At 43.5% G+C, this 24,746-nt stretch overlaps 1 protein-coding gene across 1 annotated transcript in view; it reads left to right on the plus strand.

The window, feature by feature from the left end:
• The first annotated feature begins 921 nt into the window (after window positions 1-921).
• AKT1 (AKT serine/threonine kinase 1) overlaps window positions 922-24,746 on the plus strand; it is a 114,263-nt gene continuing 90,438 nt past the window's right edge. Inside the window, exon 1 of the mRNA XM_018556636.1 lies at window positions 922-1,531. The gene's annotated coding sequence lies outside the window, so the exon portion shown is untranslated. The remainder of the gene's footprint in view (window positions 1,532-24,746) is intronic.

Genomic DNA, 24,746 nt, shown 5'->3' on the forward strand with positions numbered 1-24,746 from the left:
GGGGCTTTCTTCCCGATGACCACCAATGTAATGGAGACACTGACCCCCGAGGACTTTCGAAGGGTTTCTTGAGACCTGAAAATTATTTCAAGGGTTCCTCTGGGTTAACAAGTATGAGAAAGACTGATGAACGCAGTTGTGATACATTTAGTATGCTGCAGGATTCAGCATATACTCAGAAGATATGATTGAGAATGAATGTGTTTATGCTCCTTGGTGAGCATTTTCCAGTGTCTTATGACGTGTTTCTGAAAGTCTGTTAGTGAAATTGGCTGATTTGACAACTGTAGAGTTTCTATTTTTATTTAAAGCCAAATTGTATATATTAGTAAATCAGGACCAATGCACCTAATCATCATGTCCAGATATATGTAACTGCTAAAAAAAACTGCCACAAGTGATTAAAAAATACACCACAAGGTTCTTCAAGATGCCCCAAACCGCATTTTACAGATATACCAACAAGTTGTGCTGTACCCCTCAGCATCCCGATCCCTGGACCACCATCTGCCATAATCCTCATCCAGTCCAGAGTTTTAAAGGACGATTTACATCTATGCATTGAAGGAATAGACTCCTTACCGAGAGGGTTAGTGCAACACTATACATGTTACATGCATGGACGCATTGGATAGCAAAAAAAGAATTTGGTTTCTTAAAGCTACACACGTTAACACGTTACATAACACACAAGTGTAACCGGGCCCTTGTTGGTAAATGTTTATAAATGTTTAAACCCCAAATTAATCAAAAACAAAATTGTAATTTTGTAGCAAGCACCCAAAAAAAAAACCAAGGACATCGTCTTTCTAGAGGGCAGTCTTTGGGTTTCCTTGAAGCCCAGCAGCTGAGAGGTTAAAGCTCACCTGTCTGCACATCCACACTGAGAGCAGACTCCTCCCCACCATGAGCAGGCTGCAGGGCGGTAGGACCCAGTGGTCATCAGCAGGCTGGGTGGAAGAGGGAGACACATAGACAGAGAGAGGCTGGAGAAAGGAAGAGAGAAGGCAGGAGGAGGATCACTGTGTGCAGGGGAGGAAGAGACAGTCTACACTGTGTGTGTGCAACCAGGAGAGGAAGAGCAAAGGCAGACACAGCACTGGGGGCAGCTGATCCTCTTCTAGGAGGATGATCCAGGGCTGAGAGCAGCCTGCACAGCTCATCCAGCAATCCTGCAGCAGCAGCACCTCAGGGTGTCAGCAAGGTGACAGCAGCAGCACCACCACCAGCCTCCAGCCAAGCAGCAACCGGATCCTCCCATCCCTCCATGCAATCAATGGGCTGAATCTGCAGCAGCAGCAATACTACAAGCAGCAGCCCTATCCTTCCCCTCTTCCTCCTCCCACCCTCTCCCCCTCTCTCTGTCTGCTCTCCTCTCCTCCCCCCTCCTTCCTTCTTTCCTTTCCCTTCCCTCTCATGCTCCCCTCGGTGATGGTGTGGCTTCAGCTGGCTGCTATCCACCTCTAGGCCCCAAGCCCCGGTGGCATTCCTCCTCCTGCAGGCACAGCTCCTATATACCTCTTGCATCCATGTAAGTCCCCCCCCCTTGCCTCCCCTCCCTCAACTCCCCTCCCTTGTATCCCTTCACCTCCCTTCTAAAGCACACACCCTACGCTGGCACCACCCCCCCATAATGCTGGGTAGATGGCTGTATAGACTGCATCCTAGCCACAGGGCCTATGCAGGCAGAGCATCTCCTGTCTCATGCATATGCGCATAGCAACCCAATAAAAGGCACATTGCACGCCAGCCCCTGTTTGCTACAAGGAGATGCTGCCCATAGTTGTACCATGCATCCTTGTTTGCAATGCATTTGCATGAGACCGGCTGCACTGCTGCTCCCTTGTGATGGCTTGTGTGATGCTGGATGTATCATTTGTGTGTTTTTGTTTTCTCTTCTGAAACAATGTACATGTTTGTAGCTGATGCTTTGGCTGTTGCATTTGTTATTTTGTTGTTTTCCCCCCCATTGGATAACAGGATAGGATGCTGAAGTATCAATTGCAACATCCTCAGCCCTCCCGTTCCCCCAGACAGGGTCGCTTTTGTTTTAGCAAAATTGTTGTAGCAATGGGTGTCTTATTTTTTTTAATTTGCTGCTTATTCAAAGCTCTGCAGGCAGTTCAACGCTATCAGTTGAACGCACCCCTCCCAATTATGCCCACTTCCTGCGTACATAGTGTAATATCTATGGCTGCGTTCTTGGGCTCATTGTGACCCATCCCACTTTGGCCTGTGCAGCCGGCTCTGCTATGTGGAGCATGATCGTCTGTCTGGTACCCGGCCTTCTAGGAATAGTGGAGAATTGAAACGCAGACAGGGAAATGTTTACTTGGAAAATATATGTATATAAAGCCAGCAGAAGAGGGAGGAGGCGAGTGTGTGTGGTTGATATTTGCCATATTGCCATAGCAACCAGGCCGCTGTTTAACCCAAACTATGCCGTTTCTGCTGCGGGATTTGAATTTTAGCTGGGCACGGATTAGGCCGGACGTATAAAAGTGTTGCAAAGGAGTCTGTGCTGCCCATAGCAACCAATCAGAGTCCTTATAGCAGGGTAGGATGGATAACGGAAGGAAGTGTCTGGTTGCTATGGGTAACATAAACACTTTTCCTTATTAAGAGTCTAAGACAAGTTCTACCTCAACTAGGCCTATAGCAACCAATCGTCGTCTAGCATTAATTTTTTCCACGTAGCTTAATAAATGAAAATTGGAAAGCTGAGTGGCGGCTTTCCCGTTGAGGGAAAGTTTGTGTCTGGTGCTTTTTATTGTTGTTTTTTTTCCCTCATTGAGTTGCACGGTTTTGTTTAGTTTTGTATGCTTTGACTTTAGCAGTGTTTGTTATGATGCTAAAGTGTTCTTTTAAATGTTATTGTAAGGAAGATTGAAAATATTTTGGAGCTGTAAAGCAGGCTGCGGAAAGTGTTGGACCTGTACCTGCTGAGGAACTGTCTGGAGTGATAACGTATGTAAACAAACGTACAGGAAGCGAGACGGCTGATGGCGACCAATCAGAATTCATCTTTTGCTGCTTTAACCTTTTGCAAATGCAAACTGTCATTTCTTGTAGGAGTAGCAGCTTTCTGCTGGCTATCTGGGATTTGTAGTGGTCAAGGACTGTGCAGTGTCTGCGCTTTTTTTATTTTTTTATTTTTTTGGTTTTGTTTTTCTTTAGTTGTGGGGGAAAATAATATTAATAACAATATTATCGTTATTGTATTTTTATAATTTATTATTTTAGTATTTCTTTTTAATTATTAGAATTACACTTTGTTGGAAAGTTTTTGAAAAAAAAAAAAAAACTTTTGCAATTTATTATTATTATTATTATTATTGTTACACTTTTTTTTACTTTATCATAACAACATGATATAAAGTATAAATATTTTTCTATGACCATTACTTTGAAACACAATTGCTTTGAAGGTGAACACCAAGAAAAACAAAAAAATTGCCCTTGCAGTATTGCCCCCCCCCCCGCACTGCAAGGGTTAAATGCTTGTTAGGTCTAGGGGTAGAGGGACAAGGGGTAATACTTGCCTCGCTCTGGCTGGCTCCCTCCATGTGAGCGACCGGTCTACCAAAGCCTTGTTCGTCCGGCGCCCTGGCTGGTGGTCACATGCTGATGTCGGCAAGTACAATGCAGTGGCCCCGTCCTCCCCCCGTACTGCAAGGGTTAAATGCTCATTGAGTCTAGGGTTAAAGGAATAACCTGTAATACTTACCTTACTCTGGTGCAAACAGAATCATATTCTCTTCTCACTGACGCGTTTCTTTGTGGGCGGTCCCTAGCATTCCTGGCAGGCAATGCATCTGTATTAGTCTTGCACTGTACTTGATGTTGTCAGAGTGCGACCGCCAGACAGACAAGGCTTCGGTGGATCGGTCGCTCACATGGAGGGAGTCTGCCAGGGCGAGGAATAAGGTAAGTATTACTTCCTTTTCCTCCATGCCTAGACCTAATGAGCATGTAGCCCTTGTCATGTGGAGGGAGGGGCACTGCAGGGGTAGTTATTTTTGCCTGTGGTGGGGCTTTAAATTTGTACATCACGCCAAACTTTTTAACATTTTGGATAGTGAGGGAGGGTTAGAACTAGGGTTGCCACCTGTCCAGGATTCACCCGGACCGTCCGGGTTTTGAATGCTGTGTCCGGGTTTCATGGCAGCAGAAACCCGGACACAAGATGTCAGGCAGACAGGGGCAACCAAAATTAAGATAGTGACTACTGGTCCCGCACTGAAAATAGTCTCAAGTGGGATATTTACATATGAATGGGCGGCACTATTCATATATGAATAAGCCACCACCCATTCTCCCAAAAAAATGTCCGCGCGTCGCTAGAGTGTTTGGGTTTCGCTTGAAGAAAAGGTGGCAACCCTAGTTAGAACCCTTGTCTTTTTTCTTTTTCCTGCTATCTGGGGCTCTTTTAGACTTTCCTTAACTTCCTGTCCACTAATATCAATTTTATCAGACAGAGTGAGAAAATATCTGCAACAGACATAGACACAAACCTGACGGGGGGGGGGGGGGGGTCAGACGGGGGGGGGTGGATCTAGCCTCCCCTTACTGTAATAAAGAAATAAGCATTTGTACTCCTGTCTGTGTTGCTGTGGGGAGGGAACTCTCACTTCCTGTCTTGTAAAACATTGTCAGCAGAACAGGAAGTGAGTTGAAATCCTGCCGTGGATAGCAGTAAAACCCAGACACTGATTCTATCCTTACCCCACACCATCCGAAACTAAGAGCAAACAAAGCTTTGGCTTGACACACACTTTGAAGGCAGCGAATTGTATTTCCCAGTACAGAGAAATCTTTTCATACATTCGCATTATATACTGTTATGATACTTTCTCCTAAAGTGTTTATTTTCTGTCCTATGAACGTAAAGCAGGGGTGGGAAACCGCCATCCCTGCAACTGTTATGAAACTACAAATCCCACAAGGCATTGCAAGATTCTCCCAGCCACAGGCATGACTCCCGGAGACAGATGCATGCTGGGATTTGTAGTTCGCCTCCACTGGAGGGGCCAGAGTTTGCCCGAAGCGGTCTTTTCACCGTTGTAAACATCTAATTACTGTAAAGATTTCCAGGTAGACTCTTTGAACCGGCGTTCTTTTCTTCCTTCTGTTTTCCTTGAGGCTAAAAACTGAAAGTAGTCGAGTGAGTGATGACTAAGCTGAGAAATATTCACTTGTTTAAATTAGAAACACAAACGACCAGTTTGAAAGTATTGATTAAAAGGAGACTTCCCAACGGTAAACACGGCCTATGAACACGCTGCGGACATGTTAAAGCTGAGTCGGAGTTTACATGTCTACAATGCGTGAGTGTGTTCTGGATAAGCAGATGTTTTCTGTATACAAGAGTCATGTGTATTCTTCTTGTATCTTGGTGAGCTTTGTGCACCTCCTCCAGGTCTGTGCAGTAATCCAGTGTGAGACTCGGAGCTTCCTGTAATAAAGACTGGTCACTGCTGATCTCTCTCCTTGTGCAGGGTGACTGGTCTTGTCTCCGCCCCCCTCCTGTAATAAAGACTGGTCACTGCTGCTCTCTCCTTGTGTCGGGTGACTGGTCTAGTGACCCGCCCCTCCTGTAATAAAGACCGGTCACTGCTGCTCTCTCTTTGTGCAGGGTGACTGGTCTAGTGACCCGCCCCTCCTGTAATAAAGACTGGTCACTGCTGCTCTCTCTCCTTGTGCAGGGTGACTGGTCTAGTGACCCGCCCCTCCTGTAATAAAGACTGCTCACTGCTGCTCTCTCTCCTTGTGCAGGGTGACTGGTCTTATCTCCGCCCCTCCTGTAATAAAGACCGCTCACTGCTGCTCTCTCTTTGTGCAGGGTGACTGGTCTAGTGACCCGCCCCTCCTGTAATAAAGACTGGTCACTGCTGCTCTCTCTCCTTGTGCAGGGTGACTGGTCTAGTGACCCGCCCCTCCTGTAATAAAGACCGCTCACTGCTGCTCTCTCTCCTTGCAGGCTGACTGGTCTTGTCTCCGCCCCCTCCTGTTGGTTTTGCAGGCAGTCTGTAGTGGGTGGAGCCTGCTGGGCCCCTCCCACAGCTCTGCTCTTCACACAGGTTGTGTGCAGCACAGTGATGATTACTTACACAAATAAAATGACTTGTTGCAAAGTAATAATCTGGGTTTGTGAAGGCATTTGGTGATCACAGAATGGATTTCTCCCCTTTGTGACTATTGAGGATTAGCTTGACGTGAAACGTTTTGTGCCCGGAGTTCAGTTTTGCCGTTCTGTTTTCTTCTTGGTGTTACTTTCTAGGTCAAACACAAATTTCAGCCACAAATAGGCAAAGTGAAAGTATATAACAATTGACCTTTTTGTGTTCATCAATGGACAGTTTAGAAGAAGTAATGTTCCTTCTATGTTTGGGCCTATTGGTGGAATGAAAGAACACCAGTATTTTCAGTGCAAGCATTAACCACTCATTTTGGTCTCGGGTCACAAATAAAGAAGAAATATCCAACTGAGCTATGGTACCGCCTTTCTGCTAGACTGGTCCCTGCAGCTTTTGCCCCTCCCCAAACCCCCCCGGGGTCAAGCGCGGGGATGTGCAGTCCAGGGAGGCAAGTGTCAACTCTGAAGCTGACAGCTTTTTCTCCATTCAGACCGGCTTCTAACAGGTCATGGATGGTTAATTACATGCAGCGGTAAAATCCTCCCCAATGTGTAACCTGTCATGGGCCGAGTTATTAACAGGCGGTGCTTCATCCGGCTTTTGACAGCTATGTTAGGTTGCACAGCAGTGGGCTTCCCCACAGCTGTGTGTAACCTAACACAGTGAGGCCTGAGCTACAACAGCCTCTGACTTGGATTCAGGCTGAGCTCCTGTGGATGGTTTGGACCAATGACAAAGCCATCACCAGTCCACTTACATAATCTCAGGTTATGCGCATTTGCACTCTAGGTTTATTGTGAACTGTAGCAGTTACCTGTCCACTGATCAGGTACCAATTTAACTAATATATTAAAGTCAAAAGGTTTTTAAACATTTTCAAATGCTGATAAAATCACTTACAATGGATGCTGCTTCTTGATATTTAAGTTTGTTTCCTGCAGAATCAGCTGAGCACTGGCCCTGATATCCTGTTTTATTTAGGATGACTTCTTTCCCTTGCACTCTCCTCTGGAGCCACCCTTGTGTGTGCTAGTAGGCTGTGTGTGTATCCACAAACACACAGCAAGGCAAGGCAATCCTCTTCTTCCTTCTCTAAGCTGCTGGAGACTCCCTTGAGATCTTGTACTGGACAGGATATTGAGGGAAGCCAGGCTGAGAGAGTTGGAGATGTTTATCACAGTAAGATCAGTTAGGGTCTGGAACTCACTGCCGCAGGCGGTGATTTCAGCAAATAATGTGGAATTGTTCAAGAAACTTTTGGACGATTTCTTAAAGGACCGTAATATACAGGGGTACAGGTACTCCTAGAATGAGATCCTAATAGGTTGGACTTGATGGACTAATGTCTTTATTCAACCTCAAATACTATGTAACTATGTATATAAACATGATTGTAAGTGTTTGGGCAAAAATGGAAACGGATACTTTTATTACTATTCATTATAGAAAAAAAGTTTGGGCGTTTGAGGCCTTGTTCACACCGAAAGCGCGTGCGTTCCTGAGTGGTAGCTGCAGGAACGCACCGCGATCGCTGAGAAACATCCCCCCCCTCCCCCCCGCATTTTGGGGTGGGAGGGGTGCGTGGCGGGGCATTGTATTCAATGACACCGCTTCCACCCCCCCCTCCCCCGCCCGCTGTGCGATTGAACGCGTGGCAAAACTTTGCCAGCGTTCTGTTCCACTGCAAACGCAAAAAATAGGGCTTTGCCACACACAATGCTACTTTACAGTAGACCTTTCAGTAGGTTTATAAGGCTCCATGAATACATTGCTACAGCGTACAGCAACAGTAGATTAGTTTACAAAAGGATCCTGTAGATCAAATCATCTCTGAATTGGTGCTGACACTGTCCTTCCTTCTGGAGAGTGGCTACTTTTGTTCCCCATGCTCCCTGTGTGTGTTGTAACGTAGCCACTGCTCCAAGCTCGCTCCTGTGATGGACTACAATCTCACGTTTAGTTTACTGATTGGTATTGAGATTGTAGTCCATCACAGGAGTGAGCTTGGAGCAGTGGCTACGTTACAACACACACAGGGAGCATGGGGAACAAAAGTAGCCACCCTCCAGAAGGAAGGACAGGGAAACCCTGCAAGGGAAAGGAGTCACCCTAAAACAGAATATCAGGGCCAGTGCATAAGGGTCCAGCGGATTTTGCAGGAAACTAAAACTTTTACATATGAAGAAGCAGCATCCATTGTAAGTGATTTAATCAGCATTTGAAAAGGCTTAAAAACATTTTGACTTGAATACTGTACCTCTCTAAGGCTGGGCATACACCTTACAACCATTGCAAGTCTTTTGTCTTGCGATGGTTGTAAGGTACTTAAAAAATCTTGCATAGGCAGATCGTACTTGTGATGATCGCAAGCCACGCCCCCTGAGGGGCAGGCTTCCGATGACCGCAATGCCGAACGGGCAGTGTGCGCTTGCGCACACCGGCCCGTCCGGCTTTTATCTTACGGAAATGCTACAGACCCGCCGAACATGGTACGATGCTCAGCGGGTTTTGAAACATGTTCGTAAGTTTAAAGTCGTGCGACCTTACAGTAGTAGAGGTCGCACGGCTTCCACACACCTTACGATAATCGTACGATCGCGGGGATTTCCCGCGGTTATCGTACGATAATCTTAAGGTCTGTGGGGACCTTTTAGTGTGTTCTGATTATGCTATGGTCAGCTGAGGCACACAGGGCCGGATTTCCATTTCGTGAGCATGTAGGCATGAGTTGAAATCTGTTAAGCCTGAGCTTGCGCTTTTACCTGCTGCGGGCCCCTCCGGCTTTTACATAGGTAGAGAAGGGTCCGGGTGTTTTACGCATCAGGCATTAGGCATTTTACAGGACAGCCTTACTCAGCGCCGGGGGCCCTTCCCCCTGTGTTTGCAGAAGGCTGATGTTATTGTAGTCTCCGCTGGTCTTGGAGCAGGAGGGTGCATTTTGTGCGGCATGCACCCTCCTTTCCATTGCCGGTGTTATATCTTGACGCAACACTAGGAATTAGGCACCTGCATGGCACCTCTATATGGAGGGTGCCTGTAGGCACGTGCCTACTCTGCCCAATGGTAAATCCGGCCTTGGAGACACACATCATATAACATTTGTTATCACTGCATCTTATTTATCTTATTGGTACCTAAAGCACCTCAAAGTTTCCCTTACATTAGGTCAATGCAGTGTTGGAGAGGTAGATTGCAGTTTGTTGTGTGTAGAAATGACAGTCTGTGGGCCATATTGATGGACTCCCTTTTAATTTCAATAAAGATTTATATGTATAGCGGACATCCAACACCTGCCTCTGAGCTGTGATAAGGTTATATATTGAATTGGAAAGACAACCCCATACCAGTGGTGGAGGGCAACCACCCTGTGTCCTGTTCTGTCTTAGTTTTTTCCTAGTTTATAGTGATTGTTGTATCCTAACACAGCCCTTTAAACACAGGAGCCAAGCTCAAGTTATCAGAAAATAGTACTGGGGTGCACATTTTAAAGAATTAACCCTTTGGGCTACCCTGGCACTGCAAAGGTTAAGTGTTTTCATCTCGGTTGTAAAATAACAAAGATATACTCACCCAAACCTGGCTCCTGTCTGGCTGCAAGAACAGCCTCTGCAGCCTCTTCTCCCCCTGGGCTCCGGCGGTCTAAGAACCTGTGATGTCATCACGGCTAATATAGTGTATTGGACTTGAGAACACTGTGGGACATATGCAGCCAGAGAAGAGGCTGCAGAGACCGGTCTAGCAGCCAAGTGGGTCCGAGGTTCACGGGGAGTATAGCTTTCTTTTAAACCCTAGACGAAAAGGAGCGTGTGACCTTTGCAGTGCGGGGGCAACCCTACTGGAAGGGTCAAGCTTTATTCTGCCGGAGTTCTTCTTTCAGCAGGAACCATAATACACATGACCTATTGGCCTATGGAAGGAGCATCTTAAAGTGTATTTCCACTTTTGCAGCCAAATTGCGCTAACACATACTTTTTGTTCTTCACATAGCTTAACTCAAAAATATCTAAACTGCTTACGTTTTTAATTTTTCTGAAAACTCCAAACTTGTAGTTTTCTATGTAATGGTAAAGAGTGGGCTGGGGAGTTCATGTCTGTACTGTGCTGCCAGGACCCATTATCAGTTGCAGTCTAGATTTGAACACTGTCTGTCCTAATGAAGGGTTAAATATTGAGACCTATGTTAATATGGAGAAGCTCGGTGTCTCCCTGGCTTGTCACTCCTCACTTTCACTTTGAAATTGTTCAGAGTAGCTCACCCAGAGCCTGCTCCAAGGAAACATCTAGAAAGACAAAAAATCTTTTTCAATAATTTTTTGGGATGCTGAGTGAAGGTGAACACAAACATATTGTGGGGTTTTCTGAAGCTTGACTGCAAAATAGGAAATGCAATTTAAGCTTTGTGTCGCTTTATGTTATACCGGTATTCTAATATTTCATGGCAAAAAGTCCATGAGGGGCATGAGGGGTTAAGGGTGCCAGAAGATGATATAATCAGCTTATAGAAGGTGTTGGATGACTTCATCAGCTTGATGTCATGCCCCAATATTCCACTGAGTCAGTGTTTACTTGCAAACCAATGTTAATGTTCTTTCAGGGTAGTGAAGCCGGGGTCTAGGCACTTGGTAAGTGAACACCCTTTTCCACTGCAGTGCGTTGCGGTCTCCATACCACCCAACGTTCCCTCATTTAGAAATTCCTCTGTCCCTTTTTTCCTCCTCAGTTGTCCCTCATTTTGGTCTGATGCACAGATATCTTTAAATAGCTTCTATTTAACTACCAAGAATGTTATTCTGCACTTCAAACCTTTTGCATTGCTTAATTATCTTGTTTGCTTTTTTCAAAAGCCAGTATCAAGGAAATGTTAACAATAATAGGGTTTTACCAAATATTTTTGGCATATAAATTCTTAATGGTCCTCACAACTGGGGGAATGTTCATTGTCTGTCTAAATACATTGGTGTTGGGGGTATTTATCAAAACTGGAGCAGACAGCATCTGAAACCTCTGTTCATGGCAACCAATTGGCTTCTCTTTTCAGTTTGTTTTTAGTTAAAGGAGAACTATGAGGTGAGTGATTTTCACTCGCCTCATAGTTCTAGCCGACCTGTGACAATGAGACTGTCGCAGGTCAGCTCAGTAGATCGAGAGGTGAGCGAACACATACCGGTGTTCGCTCACTTCTCGATCCTGTCACGGCTCTCTGCCGTGACAGGGGAGGGGATGGATTCCCCCCTCCCCGGTCCGATCCGCCAGCGCTGACTGGCGGAATGGGAGGGGGCGGGTACAGCTGGCTCTGCCTCTAGATAGGCAGAGCCAGCTGTCACTCACGCAGCTGGGCGGATCTCGACATCGATGTCGGGATCCGCTCCGGCGTCTCAGTATACCGTGAGCTGTAGCTCGCGGTATACTGAGCTTAGGGTGACGGGAGGACGCTAGTTTGTGTCTTCCCGTTACCCTAAGGAGAACTATGGGGAAAAGCCCTGACCCCATAGTTCTCATTTTTAAGCTTTAAAAAATAAGAGAGAAGCTGATTGGTTGCTATGAGCAACTACTCCAGATTCTGTCTGCTCAAAGTTTGCTGGAAGGTGTCTTTCTTTCTTATCTCAGAGAGTTAGGAGGTATGGTGCCCACATTCATTTGAATGGCACCCTTATGTACAAAGACAGTGCAGCTCCCATACATTTTCATTGCAGTGCACGTTGTGCATTGTGGTGTACTGCGTTGCAAAATATTGATGCATGTCTCTTTTTGGTGCTTTGCTACCCCATTCATTTGCACGGCTGCCTTAATCCAATGCAGGTTAACATGCATTAATTCAACACACTAGGGCACCAAGGCCTGAATGGACCCAACGTGTACTTTGTCCATCAGTGAATAGTCTTTCATCATCTGGAACTTCATTGATGGCTCATGTGAGGCAAAGTATTGACAACAGCAACCTTTTATATTTTTCTGTTAAGAGAACTAATCTGCACATTTTGTTGTAGATCTGATATATGTCTGAAGGTTATTTCAAGATGAACTGCAGGCTCCTTTTGAAAACGCACGGCTTATAGGCATCAGGCAGTAATAGATACATGTGTACAGATATAAATTATTTATTGTGTAATTGATCGGTTTAATTTCCAGGGTTTGGGTCATGTGATGCAACGCAATAGCTCCAGATGTGAAGAAATGCCGAAGTGTAGCAGTATATTACAAGCCCACCAACAACTCCACTTGTGAGGTTGCTGCAGTTTCCTGCACTGTTGTCCCAGCAGCCTTTGCAGCAGACTTGACGTGATGTGGGCAGTATGGATGTTCTGTTGTGGGTTGAGCAATGAATAAAAATGGTGCTCCCAATGAAACATGGAACTGCCCATAATCCCTATGTCAATGAGCAAGGATTTTGAAGGGCAGAACCGTCGGAGGCCATCATAAAAAAACAACAACAAAAAATGCATGCACGGGTTGAGTTGCTCTATGCAGGCAGTCGAGGTAGAGGAACGCGGACCAGAATTAAAATAGTTTAGGGGCAGCAAAACCCAGTGTGACCCACCAGATGACATGTAGGGCCTTATAAAGACCACATGCAATGTTGGCAATATCGATATTTTGGACTTGCATTTTTGATGAGTTTGTATTCAGCCTTTAATCCAGCAATGAAAGAAAACCCTTGCTAAGGAAGTATGGATGCTGCCATTTTTTTATTTTTACCTGTGATTTCTGATCCACTGGCTTCAGTATTTTGAGTCACTGATGTGGAACAAGTGTGGAGTTGGGAGCTTGCATTCCCGGATCTGCATGTGTGTTCTGGGTTTGTGACTCAGAAACTATTGCAGTCAGCAACTAAGAAGAAAGTCTTCAATGGCAGCCTCCGTATACACACATATTTAGAGTGTAACATTGAACATGGTGGCGTTCTGCAGCTTCCCCACCCTCAAACTGCCCCCTTAACTGAACCGAGTGGTCTATTTCCACTTGGCATTCTGTATATATTTTTTAAATTTGGTGTTGCTCCACCTGCACACCACATCATCTATTCACAGGATCTGGGAATGGAAAAACTACCACTGCACCAGAGGGACTCGTAGTTTTCAATGAAACACTAGTGCTGTAAGGACACCATACTTGTAGCTCATTAATTACTTTTTCCAGCTCCATAACTGAAGATCCATACCTCCTGTATGGACCTGGGTCTGGGGAAAAAGTCTGCAGTAAGCTGTGCATTGTACTCACAATCCATTGATTGCAGTTGCAATTCTTTGCAGGCTCCAATGCAAAAAAATTATAAATGTATTTATTTTGATTTTTTTTTTCCAATATTGGAACATTTATTAACTTTTTTTTTTTTTTACAAAAAGTCGACTATGCTTTTAAGGAAGAACTCTGGGCATCTTAAAAAATAACCCTTGCAGTGGGACTACCCTCGCACTGCAAGGCTTAAGTGCTTGTTTTGTTCTAGGGGGCTAAAGATAAAAGGATATACTCACCTGATCCTTGGTCCTGCCTCGCTACTAGGCCTCTTCTCCCCCAGGCCTCAGCAATCGAAGCACCATTGATGTCCTCGCGTCTAATACAAGTCCATAGACTTGGATTGGATGTGAGGACGCCGAGGTACGTTCCACAGCCGGAGAGGAGGGGTAAAGAGGTGGAGGGTCACTGCCATGGGACAAAGGATCAGGTTAGTGTGTCTTCTTTATTCCTGCCCCCGGGACCGAAACAAGCACTTGACTCTTGCAGTGCAGGGGTAGCCCCATTGCAAGGGTTAATGTTTTTAAAATGTTCAAATCCTGGTATACTGAGTATTTGCTTCCACTCACCAGTTTTAATAAAGAGTATGTAAACTTTAACAATGAACTTTTAATTTTTCGGTCTGTTAAATATACCATTGACAGCGATTTTGTAATATCTTTAAGTGCAAAAAAAACAAAACCTGCTGACCTCGTTATGAATCTTGTTAACGTCCTGTGCTGACTCTTATTAGTTACATTGTTTCCAACTCTCTATGTGGCTAAAGAAACCCCCACCCCCCAACCACCCACACATGTTTTGGAGAAGAGAAGTTCTTGTAGTCCGGTCCTAGGGTAACAACACTGCTCCTCCTGCAGGTACTGTACAGTCATTGAGTGAGTGCTTGTCACCCAAGAACAGGAAGGGTGTTACTTTTACAAGTAGAACCATTTAGGTGAATAAAAAACAAACAAACTAATAGAGCCACCAGATCTAAGAACTGGTGAGCTGCAATATTCTGTATTGTATTCTTGGGTTTAGAATCCTCATCCTGCTTTAACCAGTTGACATCCGCGGTGTTAAACCCCCTTCCCATCCAGGCCATTTTTCAGTATTCAGCGCTGCGGTACTTTGACATTTATTCCGTCATCCAGCGCTGTACTGAAATTAATTTTATACCCTTTTTTGGGGACAGATAGAGCTTTCTTTTGGTGGTATTTATTCACCACTGGGGTTTTTATTTTTTTACTATATTAAGGAAAAATTACTTGTGTCCCAGCATATACAATACTGATGTCATTACAGGATAGTAATAGGAATACATACTAGAGCTGTTTTTGATAATCTTACCTGAAAAAGTTCCTTTTATGTATTGAGTGCTACCTTAGTGCATTAAGGAATCAATCCTATGGGCATCTTCAATAATTAAGTTAACTTAATTATTGAAGATAATTACTAGATGGATATGGTTATTAGGAATGTGATATAACTTATGGAAATGCATTATATAAACAATGTACATATATTTATTTTTTTTAACCATAATTACCCTTTAAAAGTGTATCACTGAGGTCTACCTGGACTGTTGTCACCAGTACTCGCTGCTTGTTTTGTCTGGTGAATGCTGCTTTAATTATCTATAAAATAAAATGGGTATTTTCAGCAAACAAAATACAGTCAGTGTGTGCTGCTGGTAAATGTGAACAAGGACCTTGCATAAATACTCCATGAACACAATTCCAGTAGTGTGATCTACATTGCCCCCAGCTTAGTAAGTAACTGGAATGTTACCTGTGTTATGTTTTCATATATAGACCCTGACCCAACTCATTGCATGTTGTTTGATGCAATTCGGCAGCTCTTGGTGCCAAACTGTCAGGCAGTTCAGATTTGCTTGTCTGTAGGTCATGTGATATGTCAGCTGACTTCCCCATGTGTGGCTTTAAACTTTTTTTTTTTTTTAAACCTTTTTTGAGAAAATTCAGAAAGTAAGTTTTCTCTTTGTGCTATCTAAACATTTTAAAATCTGGAAGCTGTAGAAAAAACTTTATTAGGGGAATGACTCTACGCTCAATTTACTAAGCTATAGCGCCCGTGTTACGTGCCCTTGTGATTATTTTCACCCATGTGATTTTTCATCTCTTATATCTGAAATAACATTTGTTATGAGCCTTATTGCCAGACAATAGCTCTGGTCACTGTGGAATGTTATATTAATAAAGTCCCAGTCTACCCAAAGCTGATGTCTAGTTTCTTCGTGGATGCTGGAGTTAAACCACCTTGGGATTTCAAAGGCCGCTGCTCTAAAGTCTTTTCAGTTTCTATTTTTTTTGTTTAATTTTATATTAAGATGATTTCACAGTCAAGGGGGTGGTGGTTGGGGGTCTATGGTTTCAAACTAACATGCATGTTTTCTGCCTGCTAGGTCCCAAACTGCCATGACTGGTCACTAAAGTCTTTATTACTTTTGCAAACCAGTAGTAAAGTTGACCATGCATGGCTTGTATTTTGGCCAGTTCCTGCTTAAATTTGAGCTGGGGTTGGCCTAGGACTGGATAAATCCCAGAAGCAAAGTCACCAATGCTCCTTAAAAGTTATAGCTGGGATGTTTTCTTTAGTTGCGGTCAATGGAGCTGGCTTCTTTAAAAAAAATCCTGCTGGCTCCTGAATGGCACAGGTAGGTTTCTGAATTACATATTAATTTTGGCTGTCCGTGGGTTGGCCCTGTCAGCGTCATAATGGAAAATTATTGGCCATATAGTGGCTGCATCCTTTTATTTTGTCACTGTTCGGGTATTCAGACAGCTGCAGCAAACGCGACTCACTTTTGTTAAGCTGGCTGGTACCAACAGGACTGCCTTTGGCTCAAAAGTTACAATGGAGATTCCTGCATTTAAGCTGTTTAGTGTGGATGGAGGAATCTTCTGATTTCTGTCATTCAGCCCATGGGAGATATCAAGTGCTGTATGGCTGCAAATGCTATAACAGTTCTGCTCCTTCAGTGACTTTAGTAGTTTCTGGCTTTCTAACCTAGGATAAAAATGCAGCTCAGTGGTTTTAACTTCAACAGCTGAATGCTTGGTCTGGACAGGCCGCTGTGCACTGCCCACGCAAGTTGACAACAGGGTGACAGCGCGCACATCTGTCTGTGGCTATCCACATGTAAACGTACATGGTGTGATTAACTGCCGATCAGGAGAGGTGCTTGTGCTGCCATCTCCCATAGTGAATGAGGTGCCATCCCCAGAGACTCGAGCACAGGACTGGACAAATCCGAGGAGCCAGGTAGCCAATGATCTGTAAAGATGACAGCTGGCGTCCAACTTTTGAGGTTTTCTCTAATTGTCAAACTGGCCCTAAAAAAAAAAAAAAATTGCTGGCTCCTGTATTGGCCAGATGGGCTACTGAATTTCATATTAACTTGTCCATCCCTGCCCTAGTGTCACACTGGTGGTAGCCAGTTATTCTGTATGAGAGATATGCATGCATGTTCACAATTGGAGCCTGCAGGCACACGATGCCTGATTTCCCCAAATGACCCCCTCTGATAGGATCGCTTTCTTTACAAAGAAAATGTTCTAGTTATACCTGACTTACAATATTGTGACTGTAAATCATTTTATATAAGACAACTCTTTTTGCTGCTGATGAGCGGCAAGTATGACACCATTGTCTATTCAGGGAAAAGCTTGTGGCATCAATGGGCACAAGCCTACTGTGTCTAGTGGTAAATTTCTTCCTGGTAGGGGTAGAAGGCTGGAATGGTGGATGCAAATGACCATAGCTTTGGGCAGGCTGTGGATGTCTATGCAAAATAATGCTTTATCTGGGGGCTGTAAGAACTCGGGTGTTTAAGGAAGATCTAATGGAGGAAAGGCTAGGTCACTTTTTTCAATGACAAACATTCTTTTAAGAGCACAAACTGTTTTTATTTCACTTCTTTTTTTAGAGTGTAGAGTGTGTGTCTACTTTTCCCCACCTGTGTGCACTGCACTCCAGCATAGCAACTTCCCATTATTTTGTAGGTTGGTAAAGTGTGCAAAATGTAGGTGCAAAATTGGTCTGTTTATCAAAAGTAAAAAAAGTGGTTTCCTGATGGTGACAACAGGGTAGTCAACATGCATGCATGAACACTTAGTCCCCATTGGAAGCTTGGGTAGCGATGCAGATGCACAGTTGGGTGACGGGGACAGAGAGTTGTCATCCCATAATAGGAAGTGCCTGAACAAGGATCTTCATAGCAGCATAAGCATGTATCATTTAATGAAAGGATAAAATGGATGTTTGTTCAAGTCCAGTAGAAGTCATTTGGGGTGTCCCTGGGATATGGTATATCAAAGGAGGAAAGCCCCACAGGTTTCTGTCAAGTCCAGAAGACGTTTATTTAGCCTGACAACAGGTCAAAAGATATAGCCCATGCATTTTGTGGGCCCACAACGTCCTGAGGGCTAATGGATAGGATAGTATAAAACAAAATACATCAATCATATGTATTCATATTTTATCCTTGTGTCCTGATGAAGGGGAATTGTGGGTCCCTGAAATGTTTTGGCGATTATCTTCTGACCTGTGTCAAGAGACATAAACTTCTGCTAGACTTGATACAAACCGGTGGGGCTCTCCTCCTTTTTATACTTTACCCCAGGGACCCCTAGGCATACCCCGGCTGACAGAGCCGCCTGTAAAAATCCTATACCGAGCCAATTTTTCACCTGTCTGTGGGTCTAGCACGTCCCCAACATACTTTTTGATTTTAATGAAAGCGGCGTATTTAGAAACCTTGAAATTACTGTACACTCTAATATGTTAAAGCTTATATAAAATTTTAGTGATCAGCTTTACACTTTAATTATTAGTCTGGCTCAGAGACTCTGACTGCATAAATGTTCTGCTGGCGGTGGACGCAACTGACAGGGAAAACTGCCCTGTGCCGCGATACAGCGCATAGACACTTTGCAATTTTTTTTTTTTTTAATCAAATCCCTCTGATGATGTTTTGTGTTTATAGCCTCCCAAATTCCTTGTGTTTTGTGAGGAATATTATGTGTTTCTGGAGCTCAAATTAGCGGGGTGACGAGCATGTCGACAACAGATTAAGCAGCAGCGTTCAATGTCAGCTACCAGCTGCAAGAGGAGGCAAATACGGCTATTGATGGAAACAAAGACTGTATTATTTTCCTACTACTCATTACTGATAAAGCTCCTGAATGCTCTACCAAACAATAACAATGCAGTCATGTTTATAAGAAAAATTATTTCAATGGAATTTGCTTAATATGGGTAAGAAGAAAAAAAGAGCGGCTCTGAGCACATGTTTGGTGTTTATTAAACTTTTATGTGTAGGGCCGTGATTGTTGTCATTTGCTTGAAGCAAAACCATGGTTGGAAAAAAAACATACCCCCCTCCCACTGCAAAAATTAAAGTGACCCTAAACTCAGGAGTTAAATCTTAAAAATGCGTTCAAGTTCCTGAACTATTAACAAAATGTACCTTATTTGTGTATCACTCTGACATTGTGCTGACACTGTCCTTCCTTCCGGAGGGTATCAGGGATCCCAACCTGAAAAAAGTAATTTCAGGGAGGTGCGCTCTCGCCCCCCAGTCGGAGGGGGAAAGGGCACCCCCCTGAAATGCTGGCAGATAGCATGGGAAGCAATAGCTTCTTTGTTATCTGCTGGTGGTTTTTTTTTTAGTATTCTGACAGCTCCTGCTGTCAGAATAAAAAAAAAAAAAGAACCAGCATAGGCATGAATGGATTGCTATTGGCTATTTCAACTTGCAATAGCCAATAGCAGCCTGGCTATTGCACCTGCTCTCTGCTGATTGAAAACTTCAGGTCCACCTCTGCTGATTGACATCAGCAGTGGGTGGGTGCAATAGCTAGTCTGCTTTTGGCTATTGCAAATTAAAATAGCCAATAGCAATCTAGCTATTCATTTCTATGCTGTCTTCTTCTCTCTTTTTTTTTTTGACTGCGGCCGGCGGCTCCGATATCCGAGTAAAAAAAAAAACTAGCAGGGAAAGGTTTACTCTGCTAAATGGAGCAGAGTAAACCTCTCCGGGAGAAAATGCTTCTCTCCCGGGCCGGTGGTGTTTTTTTTTCCCCCCACCTGGAGTTGAGCTTTAAAGCATAAGTGCAGTTTTGCATGAAGGATGGCATTTAAATAGATGTTCACTGTCAGTTTGTACAAGTAATGCTCCTACTGTTGTATTTGTTTTCTGTATATTGAATAAGTTGCATGAGGGCTCAGTCTCACATGGCAGAAAGAAGGACACTGGTTGTGATCTTACGAAGTGTTGGGGAGGACCTCCAACTACAACCCTCAATACACGGAAGGGCCACATATAATGTTCAGTATTTGTAAAGCTAAAAAGGATTGCCGGGACTGCAGACGTGCTTGAGGAAATGATTGTCAGAGACTGTGCTATCAGTGTGGCTAGAAACTGGAGACATACTGCAAGTTTGGTTGGAGACTGCGGACATGCTACAGGTGACCGTGAGAGACTGAGGACCTGTTATATGAGGATAGTGTAGACCCCTCTACAAACTGATGCTCTGACTCTCACTATAGACTGCTGAGATCAAGGGCTAGACAGAAAGTACCAAAGGGCCCTGAGATCGCAGTTTGGGCACCAGGGATTTAGGAGATGTCTAGAAGAGATTGAAAACATGGGAAATTAATTTCCCACCTCTGTCCTTCCTGTTGGCTCTTTAAATTTTTTTACCTCGCTATGGAGAATGCCACAGGATAAGGGAGATTCCAATGCTGGGGTCCCAAAAGGTAAAAGAGGCAATGCCAGTTAATCATTCAGCTTTACCACATGCAGTACAAGCTTGTGATCACTGAACTGTGTTGTAATGTTTTCTTGCTGCATATTATGTGAATGGAAGCTGTATTGCAGATGACAATATCTGTTTAAAGTAGATGTTAACCCAATCACTAAAATTACATAGCTAATAGCCTTATATTGATGAGGCTGAATGACTCCCTAGGGCACCACAAAGAAGAATTTTATTTGGGAAATTCCTGTTGTATGGGGACACCCCTCCAAATCATTGAGTTCACGCATTTACAGTGAAAGATGCTATTAATGCTACAGAATACAAAGACATTTTAGACAAATGGGCCCTTCCTCCCTTGTTGCTTGGTGAAGGCCTTTTTCAGTTACAGCATCACTGTGCCCCTATACACAAAGCCAACTATAAAGACGTAGCTTGATGAGTTTGGGGTGGAGAAACTCATGCCGTGCACAATCCTGACCTAAACCCCACCGAACATCTTTGCAATGAGTAGGAGCATCAATTACGAGCCAGGTCTTCTCAGCCAAAATTAGTACCTGACCTCACACATGCTCCTTTGGTAGTGCGGGCACAGATTCTCACGTGTACTCCAAACTTGTGGAAAGCCTTCCCAGAAGAGTGAAGGCTGTTATAGGAGGCCAACTCCATATTAATGCCCATGGTTTTAGAATGGGATGTCCAAAAAGCTCATGTATAATTTGTATGATTGGAAGGTGGTCACAAACATTTGGCCATATAGCACATCTATTTGACATTTTTAGTTCCCTTTTAAAAAGTGTGTAATCTCTTTATCGCACATCCTGCAGTCATGTACATATAGCCATGTCTTCTGCCATACTGGGAAGCCACGTATGTCACTGAGGTTTGCAGTGTGATACTAGTGTACATTCATTCTAACTTGGCATGAAGCATGTACTTTGCTGATAATCCGTTGTACTGTGCCTCGGTACAAACTTTATCTGCTGATAACTCCAATGCAATAGATCTTATCATCGTTCTTACATTTTAAGAAACAAGCTTGCTATTGAGCAACCAGAAATCACAGTTCTACTTCTGCGATTGATCATGGTTTTACAACATAAGTAAATGTGATTATGGTCCATTTTCCATAATTAAGCACTGCCTGAGTTGTTGGTGATCAGAATGGGCCCTAATGGCTCATGTAGCAGGTAAAGTTAATTTTACATTTACCTGGTGGGTAGGTATTTACATTTACCTAACAATACATAGTGGGATAGTAGCACATTTTAAAGAAGTATTCAATCACGAATAGTAAGCTTGTGGGGAGCCCATGAGTAGGGAAACACTTCATTGAATCTGAACTCCACGTAAATATACTTTAAGATTGTATAATGACTTTTCTAATGCATTTATTTGTTTCACGGTTTATCTAAAGCAAAAACATTTTTGGAGGGTTTACAAAAAATCTCTCTTGTACATTCAATACCAGTGCCAGTGTCCTCATTGGAAGATGTCTCCTATTTTCTGATAACGCCAAATTTTGGATTTTCCCTCACTTTCAGTGCCAGTTACATGGGTCACTAGAACGTGTTAGGAGTAAACCTTCCTAATAGGGACAAAGACAGCCATTGAAAACCGTACAGGGGTTCTAATCCCTCACCACTCTATCCAAAATGACAAAAAAAAAAGTTTAGCTTTAGATACACTTTGCATACAACTAGCAGAAGCACCTGGATTGGTAAAGCTATTGGCCTCCTGTAAACTGCTCTACTATAGCACTAAGCCTTGGTTCACACCTAGGTGGCACCGGTTTTGCTAGTACGTGCGTTAGCAGCATGCGGTTATATGCGCACATTTGTATGCGTGATTCAATGCTCGTACATGAAGATGCACGTTTTAATTGGCAGCTCATAGACCATTGTGGGCAATGGAAGAAAGCGCGTATAAACACGCAAAAAACGCTCAGGAAAATGTGCAACATGCTTCTGTTGTGCGTTTTTGGGCATTTCCAATGAAGTCTATGGGGAGGAAAAGCGCTCTCAACTGCCCAAAGAAGCACCTGTACCTTTTTAGGCATCTGGCGTTTTTCTGCTCAGGTGTGAACCAGGACCATTGAAAATCATGGGATTTCATGTGTTAGGCAGTTAAAAGCGTTTTTCGAAACTGCTCAAAAACGCCTAGGTGTGAACCAGGGCTTAGGCCAGCTCTAGAAGCCAATCGGATTCTTTTTCAGCGCATATGTGCTGACTAAGAACGTTTTGACGTGAGCTGAATGCTGCACAATCATTGTCTAGTAAGCAGACAAGGGTTTCCCCAAGCTGTCCTACACTGGAGGTTAAGGACGTGCTCGGTTTGGGATTGATGCCTGAATCACGGGACTTCAGTTTCACACACAATTCTTTGGCAGGTGGAAAAGTCCCATTATTTGCATTTCATCTGCGGACTTAGTCACTAGTTCCAATGCTAAGCCTGTTAAAGGGACCCTGCGCTGCCCCAAAACCGCTTGCTTAACTTGACATGGTTCTGATATAAATGAACACTTGGTGATCCTTTTAACCACTTCCGGGCCGGGCGTAGTAAAAAAACGGCCGGCCCGGAGCTCTCTAGATCTGAGACATGCCCCCTCGCGCGCGCCGCTGAGCACGCGCGAGCGGGAAACGGCCGAAATGTAAAAACAGGCCGCGATGCCTGTTACCATACAAGCGATCCGCCGGCTGTAGAGCCGGCGGAGCAGATAACACTAAACTGATGAGCAGTAAACGCTTTTAAAGTTGTCGCCTATGGCCAATTTTGGGTATGGTAGTTTTCTGCGATTTCGCGGGTGCGTGCTATTTTAAAGCTTGACATGTTTGGTGTCTATTTATCCGACGTGACCCTGACTTTTATATTTTACCAAAAAACTGGGTAATAATGTTTCCTAACATAATGTAAAAAAAAAACTTTTTTTTTTCCAAAATTTTCTTTAATTTTTCCTAATTATAGTAAAAAATAAAAACCCCAGTGGTGATTAAATACCACCAAAATAAAGCTCTATCTGTCCCCAAAAAATGGTATAAAATTAATTTCAGTAGTGTGCTGGTGACATTCCTTATATAATTTGTGCTGCGCCTCCACAGTCATTACAAGCACCCTTCCCCGGCAACTGGGATATCCGGTAAGGAGTGCAACAAGACATCCATACATTCTCTGTTACAAGTCAATGGGGTTGATTTACTAACCTTATAAACACGCCAAGAACAAGTATACACCTCTGTAGTGTGTTCCCTCCCAGCATGATCTATTGGTGGAATCTAGACACCTTTGTAGTGTGTACACACCCAACAGGAGTGTTGTGCAAAGCCCTGCATGAATTGCAAGGTGATGTTGTGTAAATTAGCTCTACGTTGTGTTGCTTGCGTTGATGAATGCAGGAATGTAAATGCATGAGCTAACCATCTTTGTCTAAACTGTGAAGCAGCATTATATATGCATCATTTGCATGATTTTTTCCATATATGGCATTAGTGGAAATATGCTTTTAGAGACTTGCATGCCGCTATTAGAGCGGCGTGTAGCCTATGGCGCATGCTACATGACGCACACGTACGTAAATACATAAAAACGCGCCATAACGGCGTGAAAATGTGACACGTTGATAAATACGTTTTGCTGTGTAAAAATGCACACGCACCTGGTGCGTGTGTGTGTGTTTTTAGGTTAGTAAATCACCCCCTATGACTCAATGTATAGACTCCAAATGGTCAGCATAAGCCAGGCAACTCTGATTTTAAGCAGGTTAGCATTTGTAGCCCTTACATTTATTTCGAGACACCTTTGCTTTAAACCTATAGCGCACAAATAATATAATACCAAAACAATATATGGAATGAGAATATTTTCCCATGCCTGCTGTTTGTTTTGGATATACTGTTTTTGGAATAAAAAATATTGTTCTACAAAGTTATTACATAGAGAAAAGTTTTTTTAGTTGGTGGAAACTTTCCTATGCTCAAATGCAATGCTGCAAATATGCACTGTCCTATTATAATTGACTTGTAGTAATTTTCAGCACATACACTTCTGCCATTTATGAGCCATTTTAAAGCTAAACCCATATTTAATTTTACTGCTGCAGACTGCCTGCAGATAACTTCAGGAGGGTTCATGCACAAGACAAGTCACCATGCACGAGGAGAGAGTAGTGGTGACTGGTCTTTATTACAGGAAGCTCCTGCAGAGAGGCAAAGTGTTAAACTGGATTACTACAGAGATCTCGAAGAAATACACAAAGCAAACCAAGGTCTAATTAAGAATACATGTCTCTTATCCGTATTTAGACAATATTTACCTATCCCGACATTTAACTTTAGTCTTGGTTTGATATCTTTCGTAATCTTGCCTTTTATTTCCCTATTAACTCCTAGTGATATCTTGATCCTGGATAGAAAACTTATATACTCAAAGGTTGCAGTCAGCTGTCTTTGGGGACAAGGAGACATTTTGTTTGGAGAGTTGGCCTGTCAAACAGGTGTAGCTAATCTCCTGGTACTTTGTGCCACCATTCATCTCTTTTGTGTAATGAGGCATCATACAATTTCTGTAATTGCATTCAGCATCCCAGATAATTTGTGCTTTTCAAACTGAATTATATGTA

This window comes from Nanorana parkeri, unplaced genomic scaffold (assembly GCF_000935625.1).
Source record: "Nanorana parkeri isolate BGI_ZX_2015 unplaced genomic scaffold, ASM93562v1 scaffold12, whole genome shotgun sequence".
In the NCBI taxonomy this organism is placed as follows: domain Eukaryota; kingdom Metazoa; phylum Chordata; class Amphibia; order Anura; family Dicroglossidae; genus Nanorana; species Nanorana parkeri.